Genomic DNA, 11,866 nt, shown 5'->3' with positions numbered 1-11,866 from the left:
CACCAGACCCAGGAGCCTCGGTTTATCTGTTAAGTCAGACTTGGAAGGATGTGAGCGTAGGCCAAGGTAATTAGCCATTAGCTTTTATGTGCTGCTAATTACCTCTAGTGAGAAGTGCCTGGGAGCTGCCAACCTGAGTGTTTCCGCAATTTGTCTTGTGGGTTGGAGGGGCCGTTTGATTCCATTTTCTATCATATCCCGGGGATAGACGAGGCTGAGAAGTGGTATTTAACTTCCAGTGAAGGATATCTCCCTCTCCGTGGATATTTTCATCCTAACACAGCCTACTTGTCAAAACGCTTAGCTGTTGTGGTGACAGTTGTGACATGATACACATCCGGGACGGAGCTGTTGTATGACATCTTCTTGAGGCACCAGCATACACGTCAGGGCGCCGCACGACACAGACGCTCCCGTGGCTGTCTGAAGGATGCTGCTTGTTGAGCCTTTCCTGTACCAGTCTGGACCAGATGTGCTGTTGGTCTTTCTGATGTATTTTGACAAGCTACGACAATTCCTAATCATAGCGCCAGGAACTGCTGGTATGTGCGCTGTCTGTCCGTGGTACCCATTAAGGCTGTCCTGCTGCACGGCGGAGGAGGAAGGGAGGAACTGCTTGGTAGACGTGTTCCCTCCTTTCCTCATGCTGTTTATTTTTGCGTGAGTGCCCATGTACACATTTGTGTCATGTGTATGTACACATGTGCACATGAATGCACACAATTGCACGGGCATGTATGGGTGAGAAGGCAACCTGGCGTGTTATTTTTAGTTGCCTTCCATCTTGGTTTGAGACAGGAGAAGGTCTCCCATTGCCTGGAACCTTGCCAACCAGACTAGCTGGCCAATAGGCCTCCAGGGGTCCACCGTCTTTGCCTCCCATGTCGCCATCTTTGGGATTAAGAGTATGTGCTCAGATTTTTACACCGGTTCTGGGGATCACACTCAGGTTCTCGTGCTTGTAAGGCAAATGCTTTACTGACTGAGCTTTCTCCCCAACTGGGAGTGTGTGTGTGTGTGTGTGTGTGTGTGTAGTAGTAGTAGTAGTAGAAGGGAAAATTTCTGATGTGTGTGTGTGTGTGTGGTGGAAGGGGAAATTTCTGGTGTGTGTGTGTGTGTGTGTGTGTGTGTGTGTGTTTGTAGTAGAAGGGGAAATTTCTGGGGAAGGTGTGTAGTGGAACAGGAAATTCCTAGTGTGTGTGTGTGTGTGAGTGTGTGTGTGTGTGTAGTGGAAGGAGAAACTCCTGGTATGTGTGTGTGTGTGTGTGTGTGTATGGTGGAAGGGGAAATTTCTGGTGTGTGTGTGTTTATGTGTGTGTAGTGGAAGGGGAAATTCCTGGGGTTTGAACCTAGGGCCTCATAAATACTAAGCAGACAGAAAGTATATTTCTAGACCACACAAGCTACCACCCAAAGACTCTGCAAGATTATTTATTTGGTTTTGACATTATGTAGCCTTGGCTGTTGGGGAATTCACTATGTAGAAAAGGCTGGCCTTAAACTCTTAGAGATCCACTTCCCTCTCCTCCCAAGTGCTGGGCTAAAGACATGTACTACCATGCTCAGCTTGCAAATTTTAATTTGATTTTCAAGAAAAGCATCAAGGTGGACCAAGAGAGATTTTTTTTTTTTGAGACAGGGTTTCTCTGTAGCTTTGGTGCCCGTCCCAGAACTAGCTCTTGTAGACCAGGATGGCCTCGAACTCCCAGAGATCCGCCTGCCTCCCAAGTGCTGGGATTAAAGGCGTGCGCCACCACCACTCGGCCAAGAGAGATATTTCTTGTGAGCTGTCCAGTAGACCTCCCCATGGGACTGCCCTGGGTCCTTCCTACTACACAGGCAATCTTGGTACCTCAATGAAGGCGTAAGTCACAAACAATGCCACACCAATTCGGGGTTATGATTATTAGGGTGGTATTTATTTAAAGGGGAAAAAACTTACAGATCACTGTCCCAGGCAACAGCCCTCTACGCAACCAGGAAAGGAGTCTAGTCGCAGGCGGAGCAGGAAGTGAAGAGAGCGAGAAGAGGGAAGTGGCCGCTGTTTTAAAGGGAGAGAAACCACGCCCCAGTGGGCTGGTACCTCAGCGGTGATAGGCTGGAGGAGTGGGAGGACCTCCCGCAACACCTCAACTCAAACACGTCAAATCAGCACTGAGTTTCATCACCTAATTGAGCAGCAGAAGGTAGTTACTCAAACCAGGATACGGGGAAAAAGACTGTCGCAGTGAACTTCCAAAAGAGATGCTGTCTTAGATGCCCTGGGGCAGCTTTCACACCAGGCCCACGCAGTGCACTTCTTGGCACTTCACAGCCAGGCTGGTTTGCTCTTGTGAGTGTGAACCGGCTTCATCCCGCTAGTGAGTTACACCCCTTCCAGGCTGAATTCCCAGGGTGTGAAATGGGGCGCTGTATTCCAGACCCGGTGGTGCTCTGTCTCTCCAGTCATTCCCATGACATGTATGATTCTCATCAAATTCCGAGCGGCAAGAGTTCTCTACCTGGGATGCAGAACCCACATCTGAGGAAAAGACAAGAGCAGAGCAGACCGGTAGTGCACGGAATGGGAGCGCAGACATTCTGCTCCGACACCCTTGCTGTGTGGCCATGGAAGGCCTACTGAAACGTGCCTGCCTCGGCTAGACAGAGAGAAAAACATATGCATTGTATAGCATGAGGGTCAAATGAAAGGCACACGCAGCTGCTTGGATGTCTGCTTCAGAAACTCGAGAGAGAGAACTACCATGATATAAGGTGGCCAGAGAGCTGCAAGCAATAAATCATGGGTTTTGATCCTCACCCTGCTGACAACGTCACGTTATCCCATTTAATCTTCACAGGATATTAAATTTTGTTAACCTCTTTTACAAATAAAGTAACAAGATTTAGAGAGACGAAAACTCCACCTGACCACACCATGTGGGGCTGCTGGGATTTTAGAGCTAGTTTTGAACCCAGTAACTCTCAGGTACAGCTTATCTGCCTACCAAGAGGAATTGTGGCTCAACAGTGGCAGCTATGACATCACGGATGCCACCTCTTGCCGCCGCCAAACTGTCTTCCCAGAGGAAGACATACACAAAGGCTACCGCTCCTCCCAAGGTCTTGACAAACCAAGTTACCATTCTACCCAAGTTCACCGTGGGGAGCCAATGACTTTTTCTGGCTCCCTTCCAGAGCATAGGTAAGGAGTTACTTGCAGGGATGCGGGGTGGGGCACTCCTTCCTCCACTCTCATCTGGAGAGCCTTTACCCAGCAACGAGGAGAGCTTCTCCTTAGTTGTATGGACGGGACCCCCGTCTCTTAATGTTCCCTGGCCTATGTACGCCAGCCTCCCCAAGGCATTTGCCTCTCTATGCTGATCAATGAAGGCAGAGAACGGGTAATAGGAGCTCCAGGAAACTCAGGAGGGTCCTATGACCCTCCACACCCTTCCACGAGGGTGTAAACAGCAAGCCCAGCTAGGACCATCATTCTGCAAGGAGGCGTAGCTGAACCTCACAAGATGGAAGTTGCTTGGCTCAGAGAACAGTCATTCAAAACACTAAACAGTGCTGTGATTGGTGCCCACGCTCTGCCATGTTGTTTGTAACCCACAGAACCTGCTCTGTGATTGGTGTTCACAGAACCTGCTCTGTGATTGGTGTTCACAGAACCTGCTCTGTGATTGGTGCCCACAGAACCTGCTCTGTGATTGGTGCCCATGCTCTGCCATGTTGTTTGTAACCCACAGAACCTGCTCTGTGATTGGTGTTCACAGAACCTGCTCTGTGATTGGTGCCCACAGAACCTGCTCTGTGATTGGTGCCCACAGAACCTGCTCTGTGATTGGTGCCCACAGAACCTGCTCTGTGATTGGTGCCCACAGAACCTGCTCTGTGTTAGAGCACTCAGTGAGCTCAAATGACTCAAATGAAAATGAAAGAAAGAATTTTCTTAGATGAAATGGGAATTTATAGGCAAAGTTATCACACTAGAGGAAATCCATATAAAGAAAATACACTGTATAGAAAGGGTGGGAGCCGTGGGTGGTGCAGGATCCAAACGGCAAGGGCAAACATAATTCAGACCACTCGGTGGAGTACAGGGCGGAGACGGGGAGGGTGGGAAGCCACCAGCTCATACAAGTGGCATGGTTCCTTTTAAAGAACACCATCCTGAGGGTTCATATGTTCACCTTCCCCCCAGAAGAGACCCTAGCATCCTTCTGTATTCTTCACTGCAAATCAGACTCCAGTTCGCAAAAACTCGGAAGCTTCAGCTGAAAGCTGTGGCCTGTGGTGTGTACAGGCGATTCTTTAACATGGTGGTCTGTAGTGCGTTCAGATGACACTTAATATTGTTGTTTGTGATGTGTACAGGCAACGCTTTAACATGGTGGCCTGTGGTGTGTACGATGGCGTTTCAACGTGGCCTGCTAGAGCAGGCGAAGCTGTGGCATCCATCAATAATGGAGAATGTGTCACACTCAGTTGTTATTATTATTTTGATTCAATAAATAACAAAACTCTACGACTGGCTTAGCTGGTAAAGAGCTTTCTATGATGTGGACATGAGAACTTGGGTTTGATCTCTTGAACACGCTTTAAAAAACACGCATGCACACAACACACGGGGTGTGGTGACATGGGTATAACCCCAGCACTGTGGAGGTGGAGACAGGAGGAAGAAGCCTGGGTCCTGCTGACCATCTAATCAGCCAACTCATTGAGTTCCGGGTTCCGTGACAGACCCATCGCCAAAAGCAGGCAATGCCTAAGGAAGACACCTTAAGTCGACCTCTGTCCTATGCCCACTCTGGGGCACACAATTAGAAATAAGTAATGTAACTGTAGTAAAGCAACTATAAATACTAGTATTTTATATATTATCTATATTAAAATTTACTATAAACAGTAAGTAATGTTAGTAAGGTTGTATGCATACATAAACACAGAAATGTACTCTAAATTTCTTACCATATTTACTTTGCCCTTAGTTTTTTCTTCAGGCTTAAACCACATACGTCTCTGTCCTGTCAAGTGTTACCAATAGATGCTAACGATCAACAGGTTACATTCTGCGATGTTGTCCATTAACATAGGCAGCCCTGACAGTTCGGTAGCGTCAAGTAGAGAGAGGAGATGTCTGATCAAGAAATGATATTTTATTCTAGGATAGAACATTCAAACAGTGGGATTGGAGGCAGAAACAGAATTACCCAGAGGCCCTCAAAGCAGCTAACCTGAGGTAGGTCTTGTAGCACAGAAAGACGAAACAGTGCTTCAACTCTGTACAAGGCAGGGACTGAGAAGTCCTGGCAGTGGTCCTCTGACCTACACACACGCACACACACACACACACAGATATACACACACAGACATGCATACACATACAGATAAACACACACTCACACAGATACACACATGCAGACATATGCACACACAAATATACACAAAGATGCACAAAAATATATACACACAGATACACACCTACAGACAGACACACGCATATACACACACAGAGATATACACACACATATACACACAGACACACACAGATACATACATACTCACAGAGATACACACATACATACATACATACACAAACAGACTTACACCCAAAGATGCACAAAAGTACACACACATATGCACTCACACAGAATAATAAATTGAATTAAAATAATTTTTAATTGGAAAATTGGTGTCACTTATGGTGGCACACACTTTTTATCCCACTACTTGGGAAGCAGAGGCAGGCTGATGTCTTTGAGTTCAAGGCCAGCCTGATCTACACAGAGAGTTCAGGTCATTCTATGCTACACATGAAATTGTGTCTCAAAAGTACCAAAAAATAGAAAATAAAAAATTTCACTGGGTGAAATTTAATCCTAGCACTTGGGAGGTAGAGGCAGGCAGATCTCTAAGTTTGAGACCAGCCTGGTCTACGTGAGTTCCAGGACAGCCAGGGCTACACAGAAACCTTTTCACAGGGAGAAAAAAAGAAATGGAAAATTGGATCCACACGTTCTAATAGATTGGCTCTATCCCCAGAGAATTCTACATTCCTGGCACAATAAACGCGCTCACTGATTCATCAAGAATAGCCTGCTGGCATCTGGAGAGATGGCTTGGGGGGTCACGGGAGTTTTCAGCTCTCCCTGGAAGATTGGCTTGGTTCTGACACCCTCATGGAGGCTCACTGCCACATCTGACTGCAGCTCCAGGGCGACTGGCATCCTCCTTGGACCTTCCTGGGCTGCTCTGTGAATGTAGTGTAAATGCACACACCCAGGAATGCACGCACTTTAAAAGAATAGCTGGCCAAATCCTTGGATTCTCCTGGCTCCTCCCATCACCACTGGGATTATGAATGCACGCTGCCATGCCCTTTTATGTGGGTGCTGGGAGCTAAACTTAGGGCCTCATGTTTATTCAACAAGCACTTTGCTGAACAAACCATCTCCCTAGTTCACAAATATTCTTTTCTCAAGTTTTTTCTAATTGTGTTTGTGTGTGTGTGTGCATGCTGGTGCCTGAGTGCTCTGAAAAAGTAACATATGTTCTTAGCTGCTGAGCCATCTCTCCAGCCACACAAATACTCTTATTAGGGACCAAACAAGGCCTCAAGAAGGAAGAAGGGTCAGTGTGGTGGCTGTTCGTGTAGTCCCAGCTACTTCGGAAGTTGAGGCAAGAGGATCATTAGGGCCTAGGAGTTGAAGATCAGCCCAGGCATCATAGTGACACCCCAACAAAAACGAAAGTCAACAAACTAAAAACATATCACCCTAAAAGAAGAAAGAAGAGAGATGCTAAATTATTGCTTTGAACATGGAGGAAGGAGGCATGAGTCAAGAAAAACAAATGACCCCTAGAAGGCAAAAGAAAAAAGAAGAAAGAAAGAAAGAAAGAAAGAAAGAGACTCTCCTCCACAGCCTCTGGAGAGAAAGCATCCCAGGGGGCCCAGGCTCAACTTCCCTAAGCTAATGTATTTGTCACGCTGGTCAAGCTGGTGGTATTGGTCAGAAAAGCAATAGAAACTAACATATACCGTAGGGGGCTAGTGCAAACCAGAGGAATAAAACTTAGGTATTGGTCCCACCACTGCCGCGGCTCTCAGGGGCTGAAAGACACTGAATGGGTAGGAAGAACCTTCACAGGTACCCAGAACCAGTGTGGGAGGTGGCTGGGTGAGTGTCATAAGAAGGACCCAGTCAGGGCTGGCATAAAGGCTAAATGGGTAGAGCATTTGCTTGTGGACCTGAGGAACTGCTCCAGAGCCTCAGAACCCGGGTAAAGCTGGACATATGCTACACATCTGTAATTCTGGCATTCCTATTGCAGCATGCCACAGAAGCAGGAACATCTGCAGAAGCTTGCAGTCCAGGTAGCTTGACCTGTGGGGATTAAACAAGGGGGAGGGCTAAGACTGATATCCACAGTTACCTGCTGGTCTTCATCACCACAGTGGCACACATGCGTGTGTGTACACACACACACACACACATGCGCGCACTTATTTAACTTAATAAAAAGTGTAGCTGGGAGGTGGTGGCTCACGCCTTTAATCCCAGCATTTGGGAGACAGAGGCAGGTGGATCTCTGTGAGTTTGAGGCCAGCCTGGTCTACAAAGCAAATTTTAGGATGGCTGCGAGGACTGTTACACAAAGAAACACTATGTCGGAAAAAACAAAAAAAGAAAAAGAAAACAGGCAAACAAAAAATAAATAAATAAATAAACAAATAAATAAATAAATAAATAAATCAAAGCTGTAGGGGAACCGAGTTTGGCTGACCCAGTCCAGCTGAGGAAGTGAAACTGGCTTACTGTGAAACACACCTCCACTTTTCTCTCCCTTCTTCCTTGTCTCCTGCCCACTGCCTTTCACTCTGCCATGATTCACCATGGGCAATTCTGATGATCAGCCTGCCTCAGTGGGTGCTCTGGAGTGTGGGGTATCAGAGTTTCTGTCAGCAGGCTAAGCACCACTCCCTGCTGCTCCCCCAAACATACCCAGCAGACTTGCCTTTGGTCCAGGCTATCGCTGAGACGCCTGAGAAGGTTAGGGAAGGCAGGGTCAGGGGTCCCATGGGTCTCGGGTATGCTCCTTGTTAGAGGCAGTACACATGAGGACCCAGCACAACAGAGGCGAAGAGGTGTGGGTGGCAGACAGAACGGGTGGGGGAGGGGGTGTCACAGGCAGGACAGGCCTGGCCTTCAAAGGATTTTAAACAAAGACACATACTTGTTGCCCCTCTCACCCTCAAAGAGGAATAAGAAGTGATGGAAAGAGCCAGTTCAGAAAGCCAAAGAGAACAAAGGCTCGATTCACGTGGTGTGGGCTGGATTGGCCCAATCTGCTTCCTGCATGCCCAGCTTACCAACAAGTGTGGATGCCAACACTTTAAATAGAGAGATGCATTTGATACCCTGTTTGTGAAGAGCTTCCCTCAAGGTAGATAGGTCAAGTATTCTCTAGTGTGAGATGGTTCCGAGTGGTGTCAAGCCCCCTGTCTCTTACTGTACCGGTCTAGAGATCCAGTCCCCTGATATCCCATTGGTCTAAGCCTTTCGTGCCCGTGGCTGCTAACTTTCACACTGGACATCCCTTCTATTGGCAGAGTACTTTTATGATGTTTTGGACTTCCTGGATCTTAGGATGCTTCCATTTTCTCCCCAAGTGGACAAAAAGAAAATGACAAATATTGAGTCAAAATCTGATTCTAAAATGTAGAAAATAACCCCAATTTTACCAGAAGACCCCAGATCTCCAAGTTCTGGCCAAACCTTTAAACATAAGCACCTTAAGCTGGAACAACCGAGTACCTGTGTCTCAAAGGGCGGGGAAGAATAACAAGATGTCCCACATGACATGTTTAGGAGGAAGGAACATTCGTGAGTGGCCTCAATTAGCAACTCCTAGAATTCAATTATTACCATTATTAGGATTCTTTGACTTTCTCACCGTGTTGTTTGGGAGCCAAATGAGGTCATTGCCTCCAAACACTGGGTTCCTGCCATGCGCAGAGACCACGAATGATGAAGAACACAGATGTAGAAGGGCCTTCAGGGGACAGGAGGGGTAGACTAAGACAGTTGGCCCTAGATACAGATGCCAGGCACAGGACTAACTCTACCCTAATAAGGAGCCAATCTGAGCATTCCACCTGCTCATCCAGTAAACCCTGACACCTTCCAGGATACCTCATGGGACTCCGACACTATATTGGAAACCTATTGCATTGCTATGTAGCTTCTGTGAATATGGTCTTTATTAGATACCCCTTAGTTGTCTTGAAGGTCACTGAATGTTCATATGTATTCCTTTGTGGGATACTCAATTTTTAAAATTATTTAATCTAAAACTATATGATTAATGCCAGGTAACACAGGAGAATTCATAGATATACAAGACACAATGCGGTAACTGACAAATTTGTAGCCTGGTTAACAATACAATACTTGAAACAGTTACACAAAAACTCAAGACTGTGTAGCTGCTGCGTGGGAGTTGGAAGGCAGGTATCGCGGGAGACATGCATTGCTTGCCCTTGTTGCTGGGTTCTAAGAGGTGGCAAAGCACACGCAGTGAGAATCCCAATAGATTGCCAACAGCATTGTTAGGATCAGAGCCTGGGCACTGGCAGCCCTAACCACCTACCATGAGCTACCCATCGTATCAGGACAATTAAAGGGCCGTGAGATGGCTTGGCTGGTAGAAGTGACTGCAGCGGGGCTGACAGCCCAGGTTTGAGCCCTGCAGCTCACGTGATGGAGGGAGAGAACAATTTCCACTAGATACCCTCTGACCCTCCCTGCATGTGCAGAGGCATATACGTGAACACTAAATAAAATGGAGAAAGGAGGAGAGTAACAGCGTCGTGAAAGGCAGACAAGGGAGGTTTATTCTGTGTGGCCTCTTTAGAAGGTCAGCTAGAGGTGTAGTGCGTGCCCTCCCCCCCAAATCTGTCCTTGGGGTCCTAAAATGGTCAAGCTGTGCTTAGCTGTCACTGCACAGTGTTCATTGTGTCAGTAACAGTCTCCTCGAGGCGGTCCGTCAAGCTCACAGAAGCATGTGAAATCTCACCAGAGCAAGGTCCTCAGGTTGGCAAAAGTCGTCACCATTCTTTCTCTCAGCCTAATTCCTAGGGAAGCTTCACTTTCTTGGAGGCCATTGTTTCAACATTCTGACAGCCAGAGGGAAGGACGCGTGTGTTTCTTCAGAACATTTTCATTCCTGCCAGGACAGTCACAGAATCCTACGCACGGACAGGATCACGTTTGCTGAAGGTGAAACACAGAGACACTGTGACCTCCCAGAAGCCACCAAGCAAGGGGAATTGCCTTGACCCTGTTCTGCACTCACGCAAGCTTCCTACTTCTCCTTTTCTCATGATAGACATTTCTTAAAGAGTAAGACATAGAGTAATCTAAATATATATATATATATATATATATATATATATATATAGCTGGATGGTGGTGGTGCACGCCTTTAATCCCAGCACTTGGGGGACAGAAGCAGATGGATCTCTGTGAGTTTGAGGCTAGCCTGGTCTACAGAGGAAGTTTCAGGATAGCCAGGGCTACACACACAAAAAAAACCCTTCCCCTCAAAAATAAAACAAAAAAGAATATATATATATTTATAATGTTATTTTTATTATTGTATAATATTTCATTACATAAAACAAAGTGATGGAAAGAACCAGTTCAGAAAGCTAAAGAGAACAAACGCATGGTTCACGTGGTGTGAATAACCAATGCTTATTATAGAAAATTCAGGGGAGCATAAAAATAAGTATCATTTATAACTTAGTATTACAAACAGAGGCACTACTAATACTTTGAGGGTTGTTTTCTAGGAATTTGTAAAATCTCTGTTGGATAGTGGTGGTGGATTTTGTGAGGCAAGGCCTCAGTGTGTACCAGCTGGTCACGCACTCCCACGTACCCCAGGCTGGCCTCCGGCTTGTAATCCTTCTGCCTGAGCTTCCCAAGGGCTGGGTTTATAGGCATACGCCACCGCAGCAGGCTCTCGGTTTAGGTTTCACACAGGTGACTTGTAAGGCAGGTATCCTCTGCATGCTGAGATTCAGATCTCCCAGTTCCGCATCCCTGGCTCCCACCGTGATTCCCTTCACAAGGGGTCACTTCTCTGGCAATATGGAGGTGGATTGCCATCTCGTCTGTTGATTTTCTCCCCCTGAAATGGCCACACAAGGCCCTCTGCATTTAGAAACTTTATTGACTGCCTGGGCAGTGTGAGGGAGTTTATATTGATGAGGTGGGACGTAATTCTTAAACTGGACATAGGGGCACACGCCTGTAATCCCAGTACTTGGGAGGCTGAGGCAGGAAGACTGCTCTAAGTTCAAGGAAAGACACTCACTGACCAGACCAAACAAACAAAAATTAAACATTAGAATCCCATTCCTAAAATCTTGTGGTTACCCCAAAGAAAAGAATTCCTTAGATACCACGTCCCTGGGCCTTGATTGGTATGGTTGGTTTGCTCAGCAGCTCCAGAGTGGTGGGATTTTACTGGAGTTTAGACCTAACTTGAAGATAATCGGCACATGTACAATATGAGACATCGTATGTCTTTCTGCTGACTCGGGTTTTCTTTGAAGTGCTTTGCATTTTATTTCAAACTAGATTTTAAAAACATTGACTGGTGCTGATTTGCATAGTTATAATTAGTCACCTTGTGTGCTATTGTACCCACTCTGGTGGTGTGGGGGTTTGCTTGCCTGCTTTGGTTTGGGTAGTGGATCCTCACCTTTCGCTTGGGGCCATCATGAGCAGGAGATGAGCAGCCATGGCTTGACTGTTTGCCTCTGTCACGCTCCTCGTTTCCCTCGCCCTAGGCCCAGATACCCCAG

Source organism: Microtus oregoni, unplaced genomic scaffold, assembly GCF_018167655.1.
Source record: "Microtus oregoni isolate MIOR12 unplaced genomic scaffold, Mior012 000017F_ref0000208, whole genome shotgun sequence".
Lineage (NCBI taxonomy): Eukaryota > Metazoa > Chordata > Mammalia > Rodentia > Cricetidae > Microtus > Microtus oregoni.
The sequence above is the reverse complement of the archived record's forward strand: the minus strand, read 5'-3'. Positions refer to the sequence as shown.